The sequence below is a fragment of the Vulpes vulpes genome, chromosome 8, assembly GCF_048418805.1.
Source record: "Vulpes vulpes isolate BD-2025 chromosome 8, VulVul3, whole genome shotgun sequence".
NCBI classification, from domain to species: Eukaryota; Metazoa; Chordata; class Mammalia; order Carnivora; family Canidae; genus Vulpes; species Vulpes vulpes.
This window is the reverse complement of record NC_132787.1, coordinates 85,569,737-85,597,580: the sequence shown is the minus strand read 5'-3', so window position 1 is coordinate 85,597,580 and position 27,844 is coordinate 85,569,737. Positions and strand designations below refer to the sequence as shown.

General features: G+C 42.4%; 1 protein-coding gene across 17 annotated transcripts in view; it reads left to right on the top strand.

Moving 5' to 3' along the window:
* Positions 1-27,844, top strand: part of LTBP1 (latent transforming growth factor beta binding protein 1) — a 389,007-nt gene that overhangs the window by 18,964 nt on the left and 342,199 nt on the right. The window lies entirely within an intron of this gene.

The following is a 27,844-nucleotide window of genomic DNA, read 5'->3' as shown; positions in this document are numbered from 1 at the left end:
TGTTTATTGCCAGATAGCTGGACATCCTAAGATTTATCCTGGCTTTAGGCCTCCCTGATTCAGGGTTCGAATCATCAAATCAGGACCAAAGCAGCTACATCATTTACAGGGCCCAGTGCAAAATGGAAATGTGGGAACCTTTGTTTAAAAAAAAATAGCGTTAGGTTAAGTGTTACTTATTGCTGGTTTCCAAGCAATAATAATAATAATAACCAAGTTTAAGTTGGGAGCTTCTGTATTGATCTGATTGTTATTGTGCTCACCAATACTTTGTTTATATGCAGCCGGCAGAGGTCGGGCCAGTTAACTCACAGTCTCTTTTGTCTCTTGGGTGTGATGATCTCTGAGCATTCTGTGGGACCAGACTGCTTCTAGAGCTCAAATTTTCAAATTTAATTTTCAAATTTTAACACAGGGATCAATATTTATATCACATCATATGCGACAAAGGGTAGGGTACATAAAAATACATTTTTTCTTTAGTGTGGTTTTAGTTTTGGGAACCTTTCAATAAAGTTCTAATGGAGTTCCATCTAAAAAATGTCACTTAGAAACAGATGGAGTGGGTTTCCCAGAGCTTAATACCATTGGGCTGGAGTGATCTTCTCCTTTACTATTTACTTACATGTTTACATGTGGGTCATTAACCACATTTTCATGGATTTGGATGCTTCTCATTTTTTTTTATTAAAGATTTTATTTATTTGTGAGAGGGAGAGAGAGGGGGAGCAGATGAGCATGGGGAGGGAGAAGCAGACTCCCTGCTGAGCAGGGAGCCTGATGTGGGGTTCAATCCCAGGACCCTGAGATCATCACTTGAGCCAAAGGCAGACACTTAACTGAATGAACCACCCAGGCACCCTTGGATGCTTTTCTTTTCTTTTTTTAAAAAATATTTATTATTTATTCATGAGAGACACAGAGAGAGGCAGAGGCACAGGCAGAGGGAAGAAGTAGGCTCCATGCAGGGAGCCCAATGTGGGACTCGATCCTCGGACTCCAGGATTATGCCCTGAGCCAAAGGCTCAACCTCTGACCCACCCAGGCATCCCCCCTGGATGCTTTTCATACAGGTTTCTTGAACACCCTTTTTGAGAACTGTTTTATAAACTGTTACATAAATGGAGGTGTGTTGGGAACGATCCACAGGTTACCTGGTCTGATTCATAGCACAGCATTGCAGAGCAGTTGTGTGGGTCAAATTGTGTTTCCTTAGTAAAGGTTATGACTCATTTTGGTGTTAGGGTCCTACCTGTCTGTGCAGCATTTTCATGTGCCGGGGGTGGGGGAGGACACAAATTAAGCTTTTGGGTCACACGTCCAGATGCATGTAAGGAAGCCAGCCAGTGGCCATGGAACTGTGGAAGGCTGTTGGGTGCTGTCCTTTCTCTCAAGAAGCGGTGGCCTTTGTTCATTCTTCACAGCAGACAGTTCATCCCTCACAGAGAGACAGTTTATTTTCAGAGATTATAATAGCTACTCCCCCTGGCTCAAAGTGGGATTACTCAGTTAATAAAGATAGCCGTAGCAGATTTTTGAAAGTGTGATGACAAAATTTTGACTCGGGAAGAAGAAAGTGTTTTCTTTTGCTTGAAATTGTTACTCATTTCACTTCTTATCTCCTATTGTAGAACTTGTTGCTGAAAGTTACAAAAGATGACCTCATATTAGCGTCTCTTTAAACATTTGTCCCCATCAGTACCTGCAACCACAGAGAATTTGAGCCCATACATTTTCTAGATGGACCTCGGGTGTCCAGAATTTCAGGAATCATACCTTTGGGTTTGTTGCACAGCATCATTATTACTTGCAGACAAACCTTTATGATTCTAATGACCTAAATAATCTTTCGTGACTTACAGTTGTGTCACTTAACTGCATTAGTTTGCAAAGCAGTTGCCACCCGAACTGTCTACATATTAAGCTGGTTTTTGGTGGATCTGGAAAATGTTTTAAAATCACACGTAAAAGGAAAATGAGAAAAACAAGGGTTTGGGATCAGAGGATGAACTCATTGGCTTCTTTGACTTTTCATTGTTGCACAACTCCAGGGTTAAGTGACATTGATGCTTGGCTTAGTGACATGGGGTAAGGTTTCAGTTGTTACAACATGACAGTACGTGCTCGTCATCTTCAGTGGGCGTCCTGACAATGGGAAGGGGGTGGCTTAGACTCCTATTTGGAAATGATCTAGGAAGTCAGACATCTAATTCAGCCGCCCCATCCCTGTTTTAACCCAGGAATCTTCCAGGCACTTTTAGCACAGACCACTTAGCTCATACTTGAATCCTCCTAGAGACAAGAACCTTATTCCTTCATGACCACCTCTTTTACTTTACAAACAACTTTAACTGTGAAAAATAAAATTGATTTTCTGGAGCTGAAACATGCTTCCTTATAACTTCCATTCATTTGCTAGCTTTTACTTGTAGATGATAAAAAGAGTCCCACACGGATAGGAATTCTTCAAAATATTGGAAGAGGTAAGATGATTACATATAGTTTATGACTCTTGTATATTCTCAGTTTGCTTCTCCTTGATGGCATCTTAAAACATCTCCATAGAGCAAGTATTTGCTGAGTACCAGCTGTATGGGAAGCACTATCCTCAATGGGTGCTAGGGTGGCAGACCTCTGTGGGGACACAAAGACAATGGGTCCTGCCATTGAAGAGTATGCTACAGTGTGAAATGGATCAGAAAAGCCCATGGATGGATAAAAGAGGAGCCAAGTGACACTGGGGTTCAAAGGAGAGAGATTGATCCCAAACTCAGCTCTGTTAGAAAAGTGCCAGTGCAGGATCCAGAGGGAATGGAGATAGGTGCAGGATGGTTTTGAAGGCTGAGTCTGGGAGTATGGAATTCCAGGCAGAGACCAGTGTGAACCAAAGCCCAGGGGTGGGAACCATAAGTTGTGTCCAGGAGTGGGGGAGTGTTTTTGTTTGCTCAGACAATAGGATGCTTGGAGAGGAAGGGAAGGTGACTGGGTGAAGGTGGTAGGTTGAGCCAAGAGCTGGGAAAAGCTGGATTCCCCACCTCACTTGTTCATCCAGCAGCACCATGATTCCATCGCAAGAGCACAGGCGTGGATTCGAGTCCAGGTATTGTCCTGACTGTGGATCCCAAAATGGAGATCTGTGTCCATTGTAAGGGGGATCATACAAAATGTAAGTGAAGAATTCAGTACCCTGCCTGGTACGTAGCAGAGTCTTGGTAAACAGGAGCTGTTAGGATTTCTGAATTTGACAGGCTTTGAGAAGCTGGGGGGTGACATGGACAGACGCTGCAGTGGGGTGCAGGGTGGTTGCAGGGGAAAACCACTTCAGAGGCAGTGCCCCAGGTTAGAAATGAAGGTGTAAATGAGCAGAGAGGAGGCACAGACATGGACTAAGGAGGAAGAGTCAGATTTCATGTGTTGGGCAGGGGAAAGAGGGGAGAGAAGTCGCCCCGGGTTTTCACGAGGGAAGGACAGTGGGCCAGAAGGCAGTGTTGGGCGTGCGGCCTGCTGCGGTGGAGAGAGAGGCTGAACATGAGGGGTGAGCCGGCAGTGGGGAGACTCCGTCCAGGCTGGCACCCGGGGAGCCAGAACCTCAAAGGGGCTCATTTAAAAGCAGAGGAAGGAATGAATTCAAGAGACCCAGTGAAAGCAAAATTGGCGGAGACAGTCTGACAGATGATTCCTGGTGTCTTAAGAGTTCTCAGGGAAAACCCAATACAATCATCACATTGTTTTTACTCACACACACACACTCACACACAAGTTCAATCCAAACACCATCTATTATTTAGGTCTGTTAGTTTCCTCAGAAAAACCCTTCAGGAAATCCTCTGCTCTCCCAGAGAATGTGTCTATATTTAGAAGACTTTTAGAGAAAGCCTATTGTTACATTTTCGTTTATGGGCTAAGCACCAAGAGACTGTAGAAATGTAAATTACACACGGCAGTGGGTAGAAAGCTGCCTTTTTTGTGCTATTGAAGCCCATGAAGCAAAAAATGTGACTGGTCCTTTGTGACCCCAGGGAACCCAAGAAGGGTGACATTGGCAGGGACCACAGAAAACCCCTTGTATAATGGAGAGGAAACTGAGGCCCAGAGCATTGTGACTGGTCCAGGGTCACACAGCTCATTAGAGACAGAGCCTGCAGCCTGATGCTAAGCGTTCCTGCTTCTTGAAGTAACCCATTCTTCCCAGACCAGGACCTTTGGGCTGCATTCCCAGGTGGGTGGCCCAGACCCCACGGTCTTCCAACGAGGAATGTGTGTATGTGTGCATGTGTGGTGGAAGGGTTATTCAGGGACCATGCAGCTCCAGTGCTTGATAGCTGGACTGTGGGAAAGGACAGAGGACTGACGTGAATGATTATTGCTATGCCCTCATGATTGTTAGAAGAGCTAGCATGGCTTGCTTTCTTTCTTCCTTTCTTAAAGAAATATATATATTTAAAAGATTTTATTTATTCATGAGAGACAGAGAGAGAGGCAGAGACACAGGAAGAGGGAGAAGCAGGCTCCATGCAGGGATCCTGACTCGGGACTCGAGCCCAGATCTCCAGGATCAGACCCTGGGATGAAGGCAGGCGCTTGACCATTGAGCCACCCAGGCATCCTTAGGGCAGTGCTTTTCAAACTCATGGGCACAGAAGTCTCTTGGAGGTTGTTGTTGTTGTTTTTTAAGATTTTATTTATTCATGAGAGATGCACAGAGAAAGGCAGAGACACACAGAGAGAGGCAGAGACACAGGCAGAGGGAGAAGCAGGTGGGTGGCCCAGACCCCACGGTCTTCCAACGAGGAATGTGTGTATGTGTGCATGTGTGGTGGAAGGGTTACTTGGGAAGGAGCCCAATGATCACAGCTCAACAAGCTTCGCGGAACTTGATCCTGGGTCTCCCGGATCAGGCCCCGGGCCGAAGGTGGTGCTAAACCGCTGAGCCACCCAGGCTGCCCCTGGAGGTCGTATTAAACTGCACATTGTGACCTAGAAGGTCTGGAGTGGGTCTGAGATGCGGCATTTTTTACACAGGTGATGCGGTGTTATTGCTCTTTGAGTTTCCTTTATTGGCTGAAGACTAATCATTAAGATCCCTTCCAGCTCTAAGATTTTATGGCTCTGCCGTCAGAACTGCCATGCCTTTGTGATCTTACCGAGTATCAGCCCTCTGCTACGTACATTATAGACATGATTTCTGGTCTTCTCAGCAACATCCAAAGGAGATACCATTCTCCCCATTTCCAAGATGAGGAAATTGAAGTCTCTTGGGTTTAGCCAGAATCCTGAGTCTTCTGAATCTAACACGTGATTAACTGCTATGCTATGTTGCTTTCCCTTATACGTGTAGGTACTGTTCCCAAGAAGAACTTGTATGGCATTGTCTTTTCTGACCCCATGGGTTAGGTTTGCAACCTTAGAGAAAAGGCTCCCAGGGAACTCAGTAGTTATTAGGAACTTTTCTGGTTCCCAGTGACCTTGTTCTCTTCTTTATGGTGGACCTAGTAGTGGCTGATGAGAGTGTCTCAGGTGTGCAGTGATGGCACTTCATTATGAAGTACATTGTGATATTCAGACTGTTTCCAGTAAAGTTTGCTGTCAGTCTCAGAAATGCTTATTGCATTTGTTAAGATGCAAAGTCTAGACCCAAGTGTGGTCTCTGGCCTAGTGGACCACACTACTTCCTTGTGAAGCTTGTTGAGCTGTGATCATTGGGCTCCTTCCCAGGACTTATGTGGATTAGGCCTGGTGACCTGCTTTTGAAAGTTCCCCAGACTGTTTTGAGTAACCTAATATTTAAAACCATGGTCTTCATGGTTCTCCAGATGTGGTTTCTGGACTATCAGCATAAATATCACCTGAGGACGTGTTAGAAATGCAAAATTTGAGGCCCCACCGCAGACAAATTGAATAAGAAATTATAGGGCTGGGTCTAGTAGTCTGTTTTAACAAGTCCTCCAGGTGATTCTAGAGTTTGAGAACATGAGATCCTTGCTCCTCCAAATTGTGGACCAGCATTACCTGTGAGTCTGTTGGAAATGCAAGACCTACAGCTTCATCTCTACCGAGTCAAAAATCTTCATTTTGATGAGGTCTCTGCATAGCCACATTTGAGAGCCCTGCTCTAGACAGTGGTTTTCTTTCTTACCTGATTGTGCATTGTTAAAGATTTGAGGGGGGAGAGGCAGAGGGAAAGAATCTTCCAACACACTCTGCACTTGGTGGGGAGCCCAGTGCAGGGCTCGATCCTACGACCCATGAGATCATGACCCAAGCTGAAACCAAGAGATAGATGCTCGACTGAGCCACCCAGCTGCCCTGATTGTGCATTATAATCCAAGAGGCCTTAAAAAAAAAATACCAGTGCACTACCTCCCCCACCCCCCAAGGCAGTTAAAGCAGAATCTGTGAGGTTGGGTGGGGCCTAGCCATCTAGTTTGTAAAATTTCTCAGGTGATTCTCATGGAGCAAACCATGGTCCACTGGTCAAAGCAGTTCACTGGTGCCTAGTTGTTTGCAGTCCTGTTCTCATACTTAAGGGGTGGGATAAGACTGAGAAGGAGTCAGGGCTCCAAGACATTCCTCCTTCCTGCTCCCAGAATGTGACTGGACACCCAGGCTCTGGAGATGAAGACTCAGGGACTGGTCAGGAGGACTCCCTGCCTGAAGAGATCAGGAAGGATAAGCTCGCTTGATAGTTTCAGGGAAGAGCTTGAGAGATTGAAGGAGATTGGGGTGGAGATGGATAGATAACACATTTTGGTACCAGGTGTGGAAATGAGAGGGATGGAGTCTCTTGTGTAGCCTCAGGCCACAGGGCTTTTCACTCCTGATGCACCCGAGAACCACCCTAACAGTGCAGATTCCTGGGCCCCGAGAGCCAGTTTCCTTAGGGCTTGGGAAGGGCCCAGGAATTGGCAGGGTTAACATACTCCCCCAAGTGATTCTGGTATAAAATTTCAGTGCCCTCCTCTGAGACTTACACTGCTCAAAGTTTCTCTTTGGTCATGGGGATTACCTGGAGAAACTGAAAAATACAGCTCCTCAGGGCTCATCCCCAGTTCAGCGGGGCTGGCAGGGCTCTGGAATCCATTTTTTTTTTAAAGATTTTATTTATTCATTCATGAGAGACACAGGCAGAGGGAGAAGCAGACTCCCTGTGGGGAGCCTCATTCGGCACTCGATCCCAGGACCCGGGGATCAACTGAGCTGAAGGCAGAGGCTCAACCACTGAGCCACCCAGGTATCCCAGGAATCCTTCTGTTTAATAAGCAGCCTCTGCCTTTCAGATTCTCTCAGAAACCCTCAGGTATCCACTGAAGTCTATCAGGGGCTACCCAGGGGGAGAAGTGAGAGGAGAAGTAAGGTGTGTGTGTGGGGGGGGGCCCTCAAACACCCCTGCTTTGTTTCATATATTAGGCTTCAGTGTAGAATTGCATCTAAAGAGAGGATTTAGCCTTTTATTAAGTGTTGAGAGTGAGTCCTAGCTGCCCATGGATTCAGACCACTCTGAATTTGTTAGCTCAATGACCTTTCAAGCCACAGTTGAGAACAGCATCTGTTCATTATGACCACCCATCCTTCCTGTCCCTTGACCTTCAGTCTCTGAGCTACCTTGTCCTTGTCCTGTGGTGCTGACTGTGCTGAATGACCATGACCCTACTCCTATCACGGAATTGCCAGACTCTGCCTCTTGCCCCAGGTATCATGCTACTTTGCCGCTAGTGCAATGCTGGTCACCCCAGAGATCCCAACTGCACAGCTCATGGTACCTTAAGACAAGTGACTCTCAAACATGACTGTAACTTAATTTTCCATACATCAATCACCTGGAGTGCTTGATAAAGCAGATTGCTGGGTTCCATATGTCTGAGGTAGGGCACGAGAACTTGCATTGCCAGTAAGATACCAGGTGATGCATGCTGCTAGTCCACGGACCATCCTTACAGCCCCTGCCTTAAGATTAAATAGTGTTGATATCGGTGGAGACTGTTTCTCCTACTACATGTGTTTCTTTCATTGGGCAGTCCTCTTTCGGTGTTAAAATATGCGAGAAGAGGAAAGGTCTTGCCTGAAGATAACCAGTAAGTAGAATGAAGAACTCCGTGTAGGGGAGGATTATGGCTCAGTCCCGAATGTACTCATAAGGTTGCCAAGCTGACAACAGTCTACTACATGGTTTCTGCAGGAAAGTGCATTGCAGTGTGTTCCCTTGCCACTCATAACACAGACCCTGCCAGAAGTGGTTGTGACAGTGACAAGGATCTGGCAATAGCTTTGCATTGCCTAGGGCTTGGTCAAGTGAGAGTGTGACAAACTGTCACTGAACACAGGTTATTAGAAATGCAAATATTTTCTCCTCCCTGAAACAAGTAGTGAAAGGAAAAAGTATGATTAATGGCTCCTTTTTAAGGAGTGTCCCCCTTTACAGCCTCAGACTTCTGGGCAGAGCTGGGTGTGGTGGTATGGCAGAGAGGGGTGGCCTCCCAGTGGCCAGGCAGACACAGGGTCGTAGTCCCTGCCATCAGGTCACAGATTGTCACCAGTCACTGGTGGGATATCCCCTGTGGCTGTTGAATGGTTTGATCAGGCAAATGGCTATAATTGTTGTTATATTAAAAAAAAAAAAAAGCCCTCAAGCTTCTTAATTGGGTAGTGGTTCAGCTCTATGGTGAAATATATTTAATTTTAGTTTTCAACAGTACACCTGGATGACTCCACTAACTAGTCTTGAACAAACACAAAGCTTTAGTTAATAAGGTAATTACATTTGTGCAGGTGATAGGGCAGGCATCTGTGGGGTGGTGAATAGAAAATGTGTGTGTTTAACGTTCAGTGGGGTGGAGTTAGCAAAACCGCCTTCTCCTTTTTGTGCTGGTGTGTATGGTTCAGTGCTGTCTGGGAATTAGGATGAGTACTTCCAGATGAGTACGAACACAGCTGCTGGTAGGCACTTAGAGGGGGTACCCTGGGGAGGGTAGCATCAGGGTCTCTTCTCCAGGGTGCTGTCATAGGTTTTCTAGCCCTCTTTATCTTGCCTGCTGAAGGAAGTAGAAGATAATTGAAAACAGAAGAAAGTCCTGGGTATGACATTAGGAAAAAATGTCCCACTTGTAGGTCTGCCCTGTTCTGCACTGGGCTGCCTACTTTGGAAACATCAGATTAGAATTTTGTCCTTCCCTCCTAGAATCACAATGGATGGAATAATAAAACCTAAAAATTTGAGTGGGCTTCTTGGGTTCCAGACACTGTGCTAGTTGTTGAACATTGAGGTAGGTTCTTTTTAGGGCAGTTGTATCATTTATGTGCTTAATAAGCTTGAAGTACTTGTATATGTTTGAGGGAGGGAGATTGTGTTTAACTGAAGAAATGGGGACCTGTTCAAAAGCAGAGAGACCTTTTGAGAGACTGTACCTTGGCCTCCTAAATACACACACAAGGGCCAGGGGTCATTCTGACTATGTGTGATTTTCATCTCTACTTAGTCCCATCCTGCTTCCTCCCCAAAAGATGAGACTTCTTTCTATCCCCATTTTATAGTGTTGAACTTGAAGCTTAAAAGGGTAAAGATTCTGACTCCAAACCTCATACTCTTGGACACTGAGACAGAGTACATATATTCAGAGCTGTGCAACTAGGTGATGGAGGAACTTGAAACAGTGCCCACAGGAGGAGTAGCTGCAAGAATGAGTATACATGGAGTATACTCCATGGAAAGAAGCCACAGGCAGTGTGGGAAAGCTTTCTTCAAATACTGGGGAAAAAGGAGTTAATGAATGGAAGCTATGGGTAGATGGGTTTTAACTCAATATAAGTCAGTTTATTTATTTTTAAGATTTATCCGTTTTGGAGGGGGAGAGAGACAGCATGAGTGGGAGGGGCAGCAGGAGAGAGAAACCCAAGCCAACTCTGTCCTGAGCATGGAGCCCAATGCAGGGCTTGATCTCACGACCCTGGATAACAACCCCAGCTGAAACCAAGAGTTGGATGCTGAGCCAACTGTGCCACCCAGGCACCCCAAGGAAAAATCTTTTTAAGATCAACTGTTCAGAGATGATCTGAGCTATTGGTAGGTGAAGATCCTTATTGTAGGGGAATTTTAATGCTTGGATGAGGTCCTGCTTAGTCTGAGAGTCTCTGACTTAAGCTTTGGCCACAGCTGGGCCAATTTATCTGTTGTCCTAGATTTCCTTGAGTTTTATAAGCTGTTTGGTGGAATTGCTTTATACGGGCATGGTGATTTTGTTTTATACAACTTTATTGAGATATAATACGCATACCACGTAATTCACCCATTTAAAGTGTTTTTTTTTTTAGTTTTGTTTCTATATATTATAAAACGGTGATAAAATATATATAGCAAAATTTATAAGATAGTATTCAGTTGTGGCAATTATTATCAAAGGTGAGTATTTCTTTCTGTACCTGGTATCTTGGTCAGGCAGGCACTCTTTGGAAATCTGGCCTCGTATTTGATCAGTTCAGTGCTTGAGCATGCATAGAAACAGAGGCCTGTGTTGAGTTTTCTCCCTGCTTTACAGGATTTGTGAGGTTATTAATCACGTCTGTGCTAGTTTTCAGTTAGAGGACTTGATCACACGGCCACAACTTTAAGTGTTCATACAGGGTAATTGAGCATGGTAGAGTTAGCAGAAGGCCTGGAATGAGATCGATGATTCTTCTTTGAGACTGTTTCTGCAATGCATTGTTGCAAGACAAATTATCCTACTACTTAGTGGCCTAAAACAAACATTGATTTACTCGTAATTTTGCAATTTGGCAGGGCTCGATAGGGACAGCTCCTTTTGGTACCATGTGACATCAGCTTGGGTGGCTTACGAGTGGCTTTACTTCCAAGAAAGAATACTCACATGGCTGGCAAGATGATGCTGGATTCTGGCTGTTGTGGTTGGGAGCTCAGCAGGGGCTGTGTTGGTTGGGGGTCTCAGTTCTCTTCCATATGGGGGTCTCCATGTGGTTGCTTGGGCTTCCCTATAACATGGTGGCTGGGGTCCAAGATGGAAGAAGTATTGGTTCCTGGTGTCTTTAATGTTTGGGCTCTAAGGTCTCAAAATGGTGCTTCTGCATTTCCTTGGTAGAACAGTTATACACAGCTCAGATTTAAGGGAAGGGAACATAAGCTCCATCTTTTGATGGGAGGAGTGGTGTTTGCCGCTAAGGGGGTGGTGGTGGTGGAATTATTTGGGGCCCTCTTTAGAGACTGGCTACCGCAAAGAACCATAATAGCCTTCTTTTCTTTTTCTTTCTCATTCCCACTCCACAGAAGCCTGCTGCTAATCACAGTATGAGCTGGTGATGACCAGTGGGTAGAAATCTAAGAAATATATAAAAAAAAATGGGTACCAGGAATACACTATTTTTAGGGGATTATGACTTAGGAATAAATGACTTCATGGTTTGTTAAAACAGGCAGTTGTAAGAAATTCATGATGATTGTATTTTTCACAACTTTATTAAAATCTCTGCTTCCAGAATTTTGTATAAAATTTCCTTATTTTCCTTCTCTTTATTATATTTTTCCAGAATTGATTAGAAAACTTAGTTCCACTTTGTAAGAAAACAGAGGCAAACAAAACTACTAGTAATGTAAGTTGCTTATTCATGGCATATTTTGAACAATAAGAAGAATTATTTGGATTAAGTCTTTAAAAATTTCTGTGACTATTTACTTTCCTGAAAAAAGCATTAAGATTTTGGGAAGAGTAACACTCAATTATCATCATCCACTTAATAAGTTTGCATAGAGTTTTCGAAGGAAATAGTTAAAGTTGACAACCTCTAACAGATAATCCTAGCTTTTAATAGTTATTTAAATTTCTGTTTACTGATGACACGGTTTTTACTTCTGTCCTGACCAGAGGTTGCAGATTGTTGAAGAGATTTTAGAGATCGCTTAAATTTGAAAGGTAATTAAGATACAGATGGAAGGGTAGGCCCACCGTAAAAAAGGAGCCGTTAGACTAATTTGACCTTCATAAGGATGTTGTAAATGAGAATGCTCTTTCAACAATTTTATATATTAAGGTTTTGGAAAGGGAGCTTTGCTTGTTCCTTTCAGCTGCTTGCTGATGAGCCCTCAGAGTCCATGGTTCTATTTCAGCTTCAATTCTGAAAATACTTCTATCACGTTTCACAATAAGAGTTAGCAGCCAGGGGACTAATTGTTGACAAATAACATCATCTGCTGTGCAGCTTCCTTCATTAGAGGAATGGCCTTCTATTTCACAAGGAGGATTCAACTATTCTCTTTGGGGTGTAAGAACCTAATTATTGTGGCCTCTGCAGCAGGGGCCATGTCCACAGGCTGTCAAATGTTTGTGTTCTGCAGTGACGCTCAGGCATCAGTGACATTTGCAAGTGTTTTTATTTTAGCGAGGAAAGGCTCTGGCATGGCTTGGAGTGTGTGTGTCTTCCAGGGTGGTGTGTCCTTGGTCACATAATACTCTTAATTTACCTTAGGGAATGCTGTCAAAATAAATGGTAATTTTAAAAGGCTCTGCTCACTCATGTAGCTATTACTCTTTATTCACTTAAGACAATTAGTTTGTAAATATGAGAATAATTACATTTTAGCTTAATGATGCTGTCCGTCTGTTGCCAGCACAGTTTTACTCTGGATGATTAAGTGTGGGAAAGAAAGAAAAAAAGATAGTTGCTTATTTTTAATTCAGTGTGAAAGGCTGTGTTGTTTTAGGTAAATGTAAAAATTCTAATGGTGGAAATAAAATTATATCCCAGATATAGATATGATCTATTTCTTAAAAGCTTCGTTAAAGGCTATTTTGGGGCACACGTGGGATGAATTTGGTACATAGGGTAATAATATTAATAGCTGACACCTGTCTAGTGCTGCTCTGAACCAGGCACTGTTTTAAGTGGCTTGAATATAGTTAATCAATATAGAAATGCTTTTTTAAAAAATTCCCTTTTTACAGATGGGAAAACTGAGATGAGAAGAAGGTCATAGAAACATACTCAAAGGCACACAGCTAGTCACCATCTGAGAGGGGACTTGGTTTGGGCTCCCTGGCTTCAGTGGGTTCTTTACCACTAGGTGATACTCCATAATCAAAGTAATGATTTCTGTCTTAGTCTTTTTTCCTTTTATTTTAATTCAAGTTTCAGATACTCAGTTCTCAAGTTGGCAGTCATTTTAGCCTTATAAAACTTATTTTTTATTGCTCTTATATTCAAAAAAGCTTCTCCTATATAACATTTTTGGTTGATGAAAATAAAAGAAGTCAGCTCTTGAAGCAGATTAAACATGTTAATAATAGTACGAGACATATTACCCAATCATAGTAAGTTAAGAATAAGTTTCAAAGTAAAAATGTAAGTTCCAATATAGTACAGTTACCATAAAGTCTAGTGTATGGTACTCTGTCTCACATATTTAGATTGTAGAAATTACAGCCCTTAAAAATTTAAGCATGTTTACACAAGCCCTTAAGTGAATTAATATTACTTTTCAAAAAAGTATTGTTGATTTTTTGCCATCCTATAAAATAACAGGCTATTTTAGAAAATCTGGAAAGTATAATATGGTATAAACAAAATTAATAACATGTAATTTCACCACTCATAGGTAAACAATTCATGTTCGCATTTAGGTGTATTTTTCTTCCAGCCTTCAGTCATGTGTTCATTCATTCAACAACTATTTATTATTTTCTATGAACCAGACTTTATTCTAGGCCCAAGGGAAAAAAGTAGTGACCAAAATAGTCTTTCTCACTGTGGAGCTGATGTCTTAGTGAGAGAACAGACATTGAATAGATAAATGTCATGTAGGGATAAATGCTCTGAAGAAATAGGAGGCAGAGTAAGGGAATAGAGACCCAGAGGCTGCTGCTTTGGAGCAGCTGGTCACAGGAGGCTGAGTGATGTGACGTATAACATCTAGGGAAGAACATTACAGGTGGAGTGCTCCCAGTAAAAGGGCCTTATGGTGGAAGCAGGTATGAGGGGAGTATGGCACTCTAGGAATGCTAGGAGATGATGTGGGACAAGTGGTGGAGACTTGCAGCCATAGACAGAAGGGTCTAGCATGTGTGAGAGGGAAGCCCTGGAGGATTTGGAGCAGAGGGGTGCTGTGGTCTGGCTTTGGTTCTAACAGGATCCCTCTGCCTGTCTGAGTGAGCACAGACTGCAAGGGACAAGGTAGCCAGAGAAAGGGTTTGAGGGAAGGTGGAGAGAAATAAAGTCAGAATGTATTGAAAGGTAGGGCTAAAAGGTTTGAGATGGGTTGGATGGGTGGTATGAGATAAAGAGTCAAATATGACAGTTGGGTGTTATGCGTTGAAATATTACCCTGCTCTAATTCCTTTGTGGAAGTCTTAATCTCCAGTTTCCGGGAATGTGACTTTCTTTGAGAGAATTGTCATTGGAGATGTAATTAGTTAGAAGAGGCCCTACCGGAGTGGAGGGGGTGGCTCATCCAATATAACTGGTGTCCTTGTGAAAAGGGTAGCTGGACACACAGATCCTCAAAGAGGGGAGCTATAGGGAGGGATGGCAGCTTCCACAAGCCAGGAGACACCTGAGTCTACCAGGAGCCAGGGGAAAGAAGTGGTACAGGTTCTCTTACACCCCTCAGAAGAAAGCAACCCCCCCAACACCTTGATTTCCACCTTCCTGTCTCCAGAACAGTGAGATGGTGACTTGCTGTCATTCAGGCCGTCCAGTGTATTTCCTGACAGCAGCCCCCGTAGACAAATGCAGTTGGTGAGCAGCTTGGTGAATGGCAGTGCCTTCTAAGGAAATGAATGCTGAGGAGGAGCCAGGCTCCATTTGAGGAAGTCTGTTAGGTCTCCATATGGAGCTATCCATGAGGCAGTGGAACGTAGAAATCTGGAGTTCGGATAGGAGGACAAGGCCTAGATTTGACTGCGGGCACAGTCTCCATAAGCCGTGGGACTGGAGGAGGTCACCAGGAGAAGGGTCCAAGGACGAAACAAGCTTTGGGAAATTTCAGCAGAGGTCAGGAAAGGAAGGAAGCGCAAAAGGGAGACAGAGAGAGGGGCTGTCTGCCTGTGACCTCTCAGCTAAGGGAAGACAGTAGTGAGGAAGGAGGGACTGATCCACTCTGGCCAGTGCTGCTCTTGGCCAAGAAGGAAGAAAGCCCACTAGATGGGCAGCATGGAGGTCATAGGCAACTCTGTTAAGATCTGGCTTAGTGAACAGGTAGAGGTGCAGAGTTGAGGGGAGAGAGTTCTAGAGCGAGTACAAACTTTTTTTTTTTTTAAATTTTTTATTTATTTATGATAGAGAGAGAGAGAGAGGCAGAGACACAGACACAGGCAGAGGGAGAAGCAGGCTCCATGCACCGGGAGCCCGATGTGGGATTCGATCCCGGGTCTCCAGGATCGCGCCCTGGGCCAAAGGCAGGCGCCAAACTGCTGCGCCACCCAGGGATCCCTTTTTTTTTAAGTTTTTATTTATTTATTCATGATAGAGAGAGAGAGAGAGAGAGAGAGAGAGAGAGAGACAGGCAGAGACACAGGCAGAGGGAGAAGCAGGCTCCATGCAGGGAGCCCGACATGGGACTCGATCCCGGGACTCCAGGATCATGCCCTGGGCCAAAGGCAGGCGCCAAACCGCTGAGCCACCCAGGGATCCCCTAGTATGAACTTTTTATGTATTTATTTTTTAATTTGGCTTTACATCATTACTATTAATCAGGCCATTAAAAATGTCTTGGAAACATTGTTTTTAATGACTTCTCACATTCCATGGTTTTTATCCACTTGTTGTTTTATGGGTAAGAGGTTTCTATTTTGTACTACTGTATTGATTATAATACTGCAGTGGACATATTTGGGTATCAAATTTCCTAGGTTAGGAATAGCAGAACACACACCAAACGGGCAGAGGGTGAGGCAGAGAGAATCCTCAAGCAGACACCTGCCGAGTGCAGAGCCCAGTGTGGGTCTGGATCCGAGGACCCTGAGATCATGACCTGAGCTGAAATCAATAGTAGATGCCTAACCGACTGAGCCATCCAGGCCACCTTGCATTTTGCTACTTAATGGCTTTGTGGTAGATTTCTCTAACATTTGGCCTCATACTCCAGGGCAGGCCTATGTGTTACTTACTTCTCTCAGCTTTCAGAAGATTCAGTCCTTAGTTCATGATCTCAGGGAGGTCTTTCCTAATACCCTAAATCCCATATGGGTGAGCCCCCACTATGTACCATGCTCTTTTTGAAATGCTTAGAATAGTGATAATGACTATTCCTGTCAGTCTCCTGCTAGGGCCATGAGTTTCTCGAGGTAGAGATGACATTTTCTTGCTTGTGGTTCTATATGACTGTGCCTGGTGCAAAATGGAATGCAGAATTGCCACTCAGTTTTTGGTTCAGTGAAGGACCAAGGAAGGCACAGGTCGAACTTGGCAACTGGCCCTGGGGCACACAGCAAGGGTGTGGAGTTGGGGTGATGCAGACTCAGCGTGGTGTGACTCCAGAGCCCAGCTTCATCTGCTTTTATCAGTAGGTGAGCCTGGGGTGGGGATTTTCTCTCTTCTCTAGGAAACAAGCCATTCTACGAATTCTTTGTATCTTTCGTGGTCCCCTGGATACAATAAATCAAAATATTTGTCATTTACCCAACGAGGGCCCCTCCTTTCTTATTCCTTCTATACCTTTTGTTCTGGCACATAACTAATCAGTGATTTTTTAATACTTGTCTTTCCTAACTGGACTCTGATCTGCTTGAGAGCAGAAGATTTTTTTCTCCTGTCTTTATCCAATGCTTGGCACAGTGCTACCATATAAGGGGGAGGGTCTTAATGTGTGAATGAGTGAAGAAAGATAATATGATGGGATTAAAACACATTACAGGTTTATTACTTGGAAATAAATGGTCTTTCTTCTAATGAACTATAAAGATGTCAATTATAATCATATGTGCATAATATTTTACAGTCTGTAAAACTCAAGATTAGTCACAAACCTGTATTTATCATACATGTGTACTAGCACTAGTGCACAAAATAAAACTGCTGTTAGAGGAGGTGGTTAATAGCTAACAAAATAACATTGGGCTTTTAGTCACATTAACAGTATCAACATTTAAAAAAACTCAACAGTATGACATTAAGATTCTCATTTTGAATGGTTGTAATACCATGCTTGATTCAACATATATGCTTCTTTTGGATTTTTCATTGGTATAAATAACGTGGCTGTGGGCAGCTGACTTATGTGCATTATTTCCTTTTTTGACTATTAGAATATATTTCTAGAAATAAGCCAACTGAAATATTTGAAACCTGTTGTTAAACTTTCTAAAAAAGGCTTATACTATTCTACTACCACCTTTGTGGCACTTTATAGTAATACTTTTACATGACTTTGAAAAAACTAGCCAAATATTCTATCTCCTCAGTTTTGTTTGTATTTTTTGATGACTTAATTTGGACATTACCCTACAAGTTTATTTACTAATTCCATTTTCTTTGGTCTTAATTTTCTTTGTCCTCCTTTTTTTTTTTCAATTTTGTCTTAATTTGTTAAAGACACTTTAAAAAAATATATAAGAGCATTTTCTGAAACTTTTTTTCTGGCTTCTCTCTTCCTTTTGCTATTTTTAATCAAACGTTTACATAATCTAAACGGCATATCTTTAACTTTGCTTTCTTTTCTTTTCTCACTGACTTTAAGAAAAAAAAAAAAAAGCTAAGAAATGTTAATAAAATGGCAGTAATAAGACCAGAAACAGAACCCAGAAAAAACTGCTGGTGGTTTTTCATTACATGACTTACGACTTAATTACGTTATATTCCATGAGTGATTTCACAGTTATTGATGGCATTGGGAGGAGTGTGTTTGGCCTCAGCTGACCACCTATTTTAAATTAAATCACAGAGTAACAAGCTACTCCTGCTGAGCACAGGCTTCCAGAACCTCAACCTTCCAGAACACAGCTCCTGGGGAATTAGGCAGATGGCGGCTCAGTACTTAACATCAAGGCCTTCAGCTCCTGAAAAAAAGCCATGAAATTCTGCCCACGACCTTTGTGACTTGTATTCTATGTAATTTGTGCTAACTGTCTGCTTGGTTAAGTTGTCACTTGAGATTGAGTAGATTACAAGAGCAAGCAAAGTAGGAAAGAGTGGGAGAAAGCCCATGCTACTTGACAACCTGACTTGGAAAGAGGACATGAGACCCACACACCCCTTAGGTAGTTCACGTGGGTGTTCATAATGATCAAAACCCAAAAGGATTAGTCTATGTTTTGGTGCTTGGTTCCCCAGTGTAGAAAATCCAGTGATGTGGAATTCTTCATTATTCCTTAAGGCTGGATAGAAAGGCAGTGGGATGTTATGCTAATATTTTTTGCTCTTGAGGGATTTGGAGGAAGCTGACCCGGGGACATTTGCAAGGCAAGCCCAGCATTTATTTGGGTTTGGTATACGGAGCAGACAGTTAGACTAAAATGTGTGACCTCATGCTATGTTTCTTGTGATCTGATATCACTCAGTGTTATTGAATAACTTCAAAGGGCAGCTGGGAATTACTGTGAAGACACACACAGCAAAGCCATTTCTCACCTGCTGTCTCTGATCACAGAAGACACAGTTAGACTCACATTTCTCTGCGGGACACATGCAGTAGACATGCTACAGCTTGTTTGGAGAGAAAAGCAAGGGGCAGAGAGTCCCACTGTTGGCCCTGTGTGGGTTGGGACGAGTTTTAAATAGAACTCAGAGTTACTTTTTTAGAATTAAAAGCAGTAGAGGCTGAGCTTCAGGCATGGGTTACTTCCTAAAAATACAGTCACTGAATTTTTAAAAAAAAACATCAGGATCAGCTTGTCAACTGGAGTCGGAATCAAATATGGAAGAAAGAAATGGGAGAGTATTCATTTGGGGTAAAATTTGAGAATTTGTTTGAAATGATGAAAAGCTGTTTTCAGAAGACTGATCTGGCCTCCAGGATGGAGGAAGATTTTGTTGCCTATCCTGTTCACCCACATCTTGATGTTGGCTTTCTGCAAATCCAGAATTTGCTTTGTCTAGGGGGCAATTTCTGACACTGACCTGCCTTATCTTGGTAGCACCTTTTCACCCTCAGACTAAGGAACGAGTTTTAACTGCCTTCAATTCTTAGTTGCTTTTTGTGGCATTTTTAAAAAAGTTATTTTGATTTTGAAAAATAGGAAAATATGCAGAGTAGTACAAAGGGGTACAGTAGTAAATACCTATTTATATACTATGCACAGCTGTTATAGGTAGGCTCATATTTGCTACCCATCTTTCTTATAAGAAAAAAATTACAGAAAAAAAAATTTCAGTAAAGTGATTTATTTTCTTCTCTGGTATTATTCTGCTTTCTCAGAGGTGATCACTGTCATGAATTTAGTGTGAATCCAGTACGTATTTTTATGCTTTTGTTGACTTCATGTCTATAAAAATAACTAGTACTTAATATGTTTAAAATATTGCATGGACAGTTGTTATAATCATATAAAGAACGGTATCATAAAGTAGAATCATATAATTTACTTTCTCAGTGTGTTATTTTCAAGATCCCTCCATGTGGCTAGGTATAGATCTGGATCATGGTTTTAACTGCTGTATTTTATTGTATGAACAGTCCTATATGTGTCTCTTTGAGTACATGACAGCCTAGAAGTGAAGTTGCTGGGTCTTAAGGTTTTCGTATTAGAACCTTACTAAATATTGCCAAATTGCTTTTCAGAGAGGTGAGTATAAAATATCCTGCGAGCAGCATATAAGAGTTCCCATCTCCTTATATCTCTGTTAACACTTGGTGGTAACAGACTTACTGCCAGTCTCTTGACTGTAGAATTGCATCTCAATGTTGTTTTGATTTTCAGTTTTCAGACAATTGGAGAAGTTGAATACCTTATCACATTTATTTCCCCTCTCGTTTCATCATCTATGAATAACCAATTCATACCTTTTTTTTTTTTTTGTATTTTGATTTTTGGGAATTCTTGATATATCTGGTTATAATCCTTTGTTAAATCTATTTCAAGTGTCTGTCATTTGTCTTCCAATTTTGTGTATGGTGTCTTTTAAATTATCTAGTCGAGTTTGGGGGGCACCTGGGTGACTCAGTTGGTTAAGCATCTGACTCTTGATTTTGGCTCAGATTATGACCTCGGGGTTTTGAGACTGATCCCCACGTCGGGCTCTCGACTGGGTGTGGAGACTGCTTAAGAGTCTTGATATAGTCAAGTTCATCAATCCTTTTTTGATTTTTTACTTCACTGTTACAGATTTCAGAAATTCTTCCTTGCCCCAAATCGTGAAGAGATGCTGTCACGTTCTAAGTTTTTAAAGATCTAGAATGGGTAGGGCTCGGATTTTTTTTTTTTTTTAAGATTTTATTTATTCATTCATGAGCAACACAGAGAGAGAGAGAGAGAGAGAGAGAGAGAGAGAGAGGCAGAGAGACAGGCAGAGGGAGAAGCAGGCTCCATGCAGGGAGCCCAACGTGGGACTCATCCCTGGTCTCCAGGATCACGCCCTGGGCTGAAGGCAGCGCTAATCCACTGAGCCACCCGGGCTGCCCCCAGATTTTAATTCTTTTAGATGAATGTCTGTTCCAACACCTTTAAATAGTCCATTGTTTCTGTAAAGGTTTGTTGTATCTTCTTCATGTAGCAAGACTCCATGCTTTAGTCTAAGCTTTACATTTCATTGTATTGATCTGTTTCTGTCTGAACCAGTTCTGCATTATCACATAAAATAGTTTGTAGAGTCTTTTTGATTATTTACATAGACATTTACTTAAATTGAAGATGAGGATAAATTTGTTTTTTCCTTCCAGTTTTTAGACCTTTTACTTCATTTTCTTGTTTTGTCCTGTTGGCTGGAAACTGCAATATAATGTTGATTATTAGAGGCTATTGTAGGTATTTATACTAGTTTCCAACTTTGATAGGAATGCTTCTGCCTTTGCCTCAGAGCATTTGCTGTAGGTTTTGGTAGGCCGTTTATTGTGGGATTTGGTCTAGATACTGTTTACCAGACCAAGGAAATCCCCTTGTATTCCTAATTGGTTAACAGTTTCTGTTTGTTATCAGGAGTAAGTGATGAATTTTATTGGAAGATTTTCTGCACTGATTGAGATAAGTTCTCATTTAATTTTTTTACATGGGGAATTCCACAGATAGATTTGCTGACATTAAAGCCATCCTGTATTTCTGGAATTCTGCTTGCTTTTCTGTGTTTGAAATACTGAGATTTTATTTAGGTATTTGTATCTGTGTTTTTAATTGATTTGTGTTAGTTTTCTTTCAAGTACTACTGTTCTTGCCTGATTTTGACATTGAGGTCTTGCTACTCTCTTATTTTTTTAACGTAAATCTTAGTTAAACCACAGTGCAGTGTTGGTTTCTGGAGTAGAATTCCGTGATCCATCACTTGCACACAACACTCAGAGCTTATGGGGTTAAGTGTCCTCTTTAGTATCCATCCTCTATCTATCCCATCCCCCACCCACCTCCCTCTCTTTAAAGGAGTTTAATACTGGGGACTCTGCTGAATGTCCTGACTCTGGTAGGGGCAGGTCCTAGGTAGTTTGGCCTCATGGTGTTCTACCCCATGCTTGTGGAGCTTAGGATCAGGTGAAGGCTCGGGAGAGTCTGCAGATCTCTGAACTACCTCTGTGCATGTAGTACCTCACAGGAGCACTTTTTGCTTCTACTGCATCTGAACTTCTTAGGCTAATTCCCTTAACATGCTTTTCCACTGGAAGCTTAGTAACTTACCACCTCTCCTACGAGTGTATTGTGATGTTCTTTTCTGATAGTCCTTGACCAGCTTGTTTGAGTGTACATCCCTTCAGAGTTCTTCTGGAACACATCGGGTCTGGGCTTCTGAAATGGTTTCTTTAACAGCATGTTGTTTGTTTATTTTTCAGATTTTATTTATTTGAGAGAGAGCAAGTGTGAACATGTGTATAAGCAGAGAGGAGGGGCAGAGAGAGAGGGAGAAGCAGACTCCCTGCTGAGCAGGGAGCCTGATGTGGGGCTCAATCCCAGGACCTTGAGATCACGACCTGAGCCTAAGGCAGATGCTTAACTGACTGAGCCACCCAGGTGTCCCTAACAGTGTATTGTTTATTTTATTTTATTTTATTTTTTTATTTTATTTTATTTTATTTTATTTTATTTTATTTTAATTTTATTATTTTATTTTTTCAGTGTATTGTTTAAATAACATCTTTAAAAATAAACATTTGTTTATTTATCTTTAAAAATAAACAAATATTTGTTTATTGTTACAGAGAGGCAGAGACATAGGCAGAGGGAGATGCAGGCTCCATGCAGGAGCCCGATGGGGGACTCGATCCCGGGACTCCAGGATCACGCCCTCAGCCAAAGGCAGACACCTAACCACTGAGCCACCCAGGCATCCCAACAGCATATTGTTTAAGTGCCACTACGGAGCTTACACATTAGCAGAGTATATTTTAATACTGATTTTTGTTGGATTGGAGATTTGATTGAAGAGGCAGGATGCGAATGAAGTCTGGAGGTGTACACGTTATGACGTAACAGATTAGGAGCCTTCTGATTATATTCCCTTTACAGATGTCCTCAAATCCCAGCATCCTTTGGAAAGGAGTGGCTCCTCTGCTTTCATACTAGTTAGTTGATCAAGATGAAATTAAAGCTCCGGTCCTAGGCTACAGAAAGTTCTACATAAGCCAATTAACTGACCTCACAGTTGATGATAATGTAGTTTGGGAAATAAAAGAAATTGTTGAAAGGGGATGGGCATTTGGGTGATGAACAGATTGTGGTGCGGCGGGCGGGCATTTGGGAAGGACTTCATAGAGAAGATTTCACATGAGCAAGAGCTTGCGGGGGGGGCCTGTGTTTCACAACAGGGCACCATGTACAGAGGTGAGGAGTGGCAGGCTTCTGCAGGATGAGCCATGGGCAGTGAGGGTGGAAAGGGGGTTGGGGTAGGTATAAAGGGTCTTGAGTATATCTCATGGGCAGCTAACATGGGTTGAAAGTTTTTGAATGAAGGAGAAAAAATCCACAGAGCTGCATTTTACCAAACCGAGTCTGTCAGCAAGTCTGGATTAGGATTTTGTTCGAGTTTGGCTGCACATTGCAATCATCTGGAGGCTTTAAAAAAACAAAAAGCAAAACCCCAAACTGGTGTCTGAGCCCCTTCCCCAGAGATTCTGATTCAGAGCCTGGAGTTAGCCGGGGGTTTTGAGAGTTTTAAAAGCTCCCCAGGTGATTCTAATGTGTGGCAAAGCCTGAGAACCGGGGCCCAACCCGCTGATAAGATCTTGATGTAGTGTTTACTCATTGTGTTGAACCACTTCTGGCTGGGAAAATGCAGAATCAACTGGTGGAAAAAGTATTTTTAAAGTGCTTCTGTAACATTTATTTATAATATTACACATAGTTTGGTGCCTCGGTTAGAATAACCGTTTTCTCATAAGTGCCCACCAATTTTTACATTGGAAGTAGATGGTGACAAACTTTTGGAGAGCACTCATAATAATCTTGGGAATTTGGCCACATGGAAAGTTTTAAAATCTTTTTGCATTAAAAATAAAAGGGCAACAACATAAACCACATTTATCACAGCAAGAATTCAATAAGATAAATGCAATTGTAGTGTGAAAACACCAAATTCACAAGTATAAAAATATAAATCCTAATGTATGGAAGTGCTGAATCACTGTATTGTACACCTGAAACTAATACAACACGGTATGTTAATTATAGTGGAATTAGAAAAAAAATATCAAAAACTTGCTGGTGGAAGAGTGCTGGTTTCCAAACACTGTATGTCAGTGGTTTTCAAAGTTGAGTATGTATCTGACTCATCTAGAGAGCAGTCAGATTGCTGGACTCTAGTTTCAGATTTAGCAGGCCTGGGACCGCCCGAGAATGTGCACTTCTGAATTGCTTCCTGGTCCAGGCACCACACTTTGGGGATTGCTACATGAGAACCACGACTACGTGAGGTCCCAATTTCCTAGGAAGAATGGCTTGATAAAATGTGGTTGCAGGACTAGAATTTTGCTTTTCTTTTCATGTCGGGTGAGGGGCTGATCTTGGCAGTTAGGGGCTCTGTCCCTGTCACCTCCAGCCCCAGGTCAAGCTGCTCCAGGGAGCTGCTGCCTGAGCCTTACTACTTTAGGTGGAAGAGCAAATTATCTAGTCATTCTCCTTATATTCTTTCAACAGTTACTGCAAAAGGGTGATACTGTATGCAGTCATACTGTTATATAACATGTTCTTTCTCATAGTAGAAAATTTTTGTGAGTTTTTAAAAAATTCTTTCCCTGCCTCCCACAGCCTACCAAATTTGAAGAGTTAAAAAAAAAACAAACCCAACCCCAATACTTATACCCTTTTTCATTTCTAATCCATCCATGTTCTCCTAAACCCACATTCTTGTATGGTCTCAGTGGCATTTTGGAAGATTTCATGATTGGCCCCTATCTAGGTACCAACTTTTGTAAGCTGCTCTGAGCAGTCTTCCTGGTAGATTAGGGGACATTTGCAGTACACCTTGGGAGGGAGGAGAAGCGGAAATCAGTCTCAGATGTTAAAATGAAACATGCTTCTAATTGAAAGCATGAAGAGAATGTATACATGAAAGTGCCTGGGGGGTGATCTCTGGCAGAGGCTCAGCTTTGAAAGCCCAGTCCTGTCCTCCCTCGTGGCCACTTCTGTTCTCTCTGGGTGGAGCCCATTTCCATTCCTGTGACATTCCATAAATAACCACGGCTGAGTAGGGACGCAGTGGTCATCAGTTGGCCAAGAAAATGCTGATAAATTAGAATCCTGAACCCTGGAAGTGCATAGCTTTGGGCTTTGAATTCTAGAAGCCTAATTTGGTAAGAGCTCTTGGGGACCATTTTAGAAAAAGCAGTCACTGCCCTCTTTCTTCCCCCAAACATGTACAGGTGCAGAGGCCAAGATTAAATAATTTACCCCATGGTCACCAAGGAGCTGGCTGCATTTTTCTTTGCTTTTTAAGAATCCTTTTACTTTTGCAAGATTTGTTAGCCTAGTATTCTGACACTTGACAGTCATTTCTTACCATTATTTTCTATAACTAATAGGAATCAGATTGTAGGAAGATGGGAAAAGTATCTTCTCTCTTTTATAGAGAATCAGGAGGTTGAAGAGCTTTTAGGTCTTGGTTATTTGGGGATGCATGGTGGCTCAGTGGTTGAGCGTCTGCCTTTGGCTCAGGGGGTGATCCCGGGGTTCTGGGATCAAGTCCCATGTCAAGCTCCCTATAGGGAGCCTGCTTCTCCCTCTGCCTATGTCTCTGCCTCTCTCTCTGTGTCTTTCATGAATAAATAAATCTTAAAAAAAAAAAAAAGATCTTGGTCATTTGGCTCATCCATAACAGGCTTCTCTGGTTCATATCGTACCTCATCTATTTTGTAAATATTTGTGGACTATCTGGCATTGAATTTTATGGGAGATTTAATAGTAAGATCTGCCTAAGGACCAAGGGTTTAAGTCAAAAGTGAACTGATAACAAAATCAGTTGACATCAATTAATGCATTTGGACAAATAAAGAAGAAACTTAAGGAATCCCGTCCATTGGCCTATAACATCAACCCAATAAAATTTAAGTCTGAAATCTAAACTCCTATTGTACCTTCCCTGTGATGAAATCTACTTACCTTACCCACGGCCCATAGCCCTATTGACATTAAAACTCTGGCCACAAATCTGGTGATTCAGAATACATGTATCCTATTGGATAGGAAATAAAGAGCTCATTTCTTTTTGGTTGCCTTTCATTGTAACATTAGGAAAGGTGTACAGGGCACTGGCATTTATTTAATTATTTATTTATTATAAATTTATTTTTTATTGGTGTTCAATTTTCCAACATATAGAATAACACCCAGAGCTCATCCCATCAAGTGCTCCCCTCAGTGCCATCACCCAGTCACCTCTACCCCCCTCCCACCTCCCTTTCTACCACCCCTAGTTCGTTTCCCAGAGTTAGGAGTCTCTCATGTTCTGTCTCCCTTTCTGATATTTCCCACTCATTTTTTCTCCTTTCCCCTTTATTCCCTTTCACTATTTTTTATATTCCCCAAATGAATGAGACCATACAATGTTTGTCCTTCTCCGATTGACTTACTTCACTCAGCATAATACCCTCCTGGTCCCTCCACGTTGAAGCAAATGGTGGGTATTCGTCGTTTCTAGTGGCTGAGTAATATTCCATTGTATACATAAACCACATCTTCTTTATCCATTCATCTTTCGATGGACACCGAGGCTCCTTCCACAGTTTGGCTATTGTGGACATTGCTGCTAGAAACATGGGGGGGGCACTGGCTTTTAAAAACAAAAGTAGAGGGCAGCCTGGGTGGCTCAGCGGTTTAGCGCGGCCTTCAGCCCAGGGCGTGATCCTGGAGACCTGGGGATTGAGTCCTACATCAGGCTCCCTGCAGGGAGCCTGCTTCTCCCTCTGCCTGTGTCTCTGCCTCCCTCTCTCCCTGTATCTCTCATGAATGAATAAATAAAATCTTAAGGGATCCCTGGGTGGCGCAGCAGTTTGGTGCCTGCCTTTGGCCCAGGGTGCGATCCTGGAGACCCGGGATCGAATCCCACATTGGGCTCCTGGTGCATGGAGCCTGCTTCTCCCTCTGCCTATGTCTCTGCCTCTCTCTCTCTCTCTCTCTGTGTGACTATCATAAATAAATAAAAATAAAAAAAAATCTTAAAAAAAAGTAGAAAAGTGTATATTGGATGATTCTAATCTGTGCAGCCTTCTGTCCTGTAAAAACAAAATAGTGGGTTGAACTACATTTCTGAAACAAGCTCTGATAGCTTGTGCCAGGTGAAGTCTGTCACGCTTTTTGGGGTTAGGGATGGGACTTGGGTTTTTTTTTTCTCCCAAGTCCTATTTGGATACCTAAAATGTAAACTTGAGCCACAGAGCACAGTTTAAAAAGAAGGGCAAAGCATTTTCTTAAGTTTTTCCTTTGTTTCTGATGTATTTCTGAGAGGTACCCTAATAAAGTGGTTAAGAATGATGGTGTTGTGGCCAGTTCACTTGGATTCAATTCCTAGCTCTTCTATTTACTCATAATTGTGTGACCTTTGGCAAATTACATACCCTGTGTCTGTTTCTTCATCAGTAAAATAGGTAAAATAAAACGTCTACTTACAGTGATTGCTGGGGGATTAAATTTGTTGATACCTTATTAGAATAGTGCCTGGAACATAAGAACCTGTTAATAAGTATTAGCTGTCATTGTCCTCGTTGTTGTCATTGCCATGATGTTATATTTTTATTTATTTATTATTTTTAAATATTTTATTTATTCATTCATGAGAGAGGCAGAGACACAGGCAGAGGGAGAAGCAGGCTCCATGCAGGGAGCCCGACGTGGGACTTGATCCCGGGTCCCCAGGGTTACACCCTGGGCCGAAGGCAGGGCCAAACCACTGAGCCACCTGGGCTGCCCTATTTTTATTTATTTTTTAAAGATTATTCATTTATTTGACAGAGAAAGTACAAGCAGAGGGTGTGGCAGAGGGAGAGGGAGAAGCGGACTCCCCACTGAGTAGGGAGTCCCATGTGGGGCTTGATCCCAGAACCCCGGGATCATGACCTGAGCTAAAGGCAGATGCTTAACCGACTAAGCCACCAGGTGCCCCGCCATCATGTTTTTTTAAAAACTATTTTTAATTTACTTTTTAGAGAGTGTGGGTGGGGGTGGGGGAGGAGCAGAGGGAGAGCGTGAGAACCTTGAGTAGGTTCCACCCAGTGTGGAGATCATGACCTGAGCTAAAATCAAGAGTCAGATGCTTAAGTGACTGAGCCCCCCAGGCACCCCTC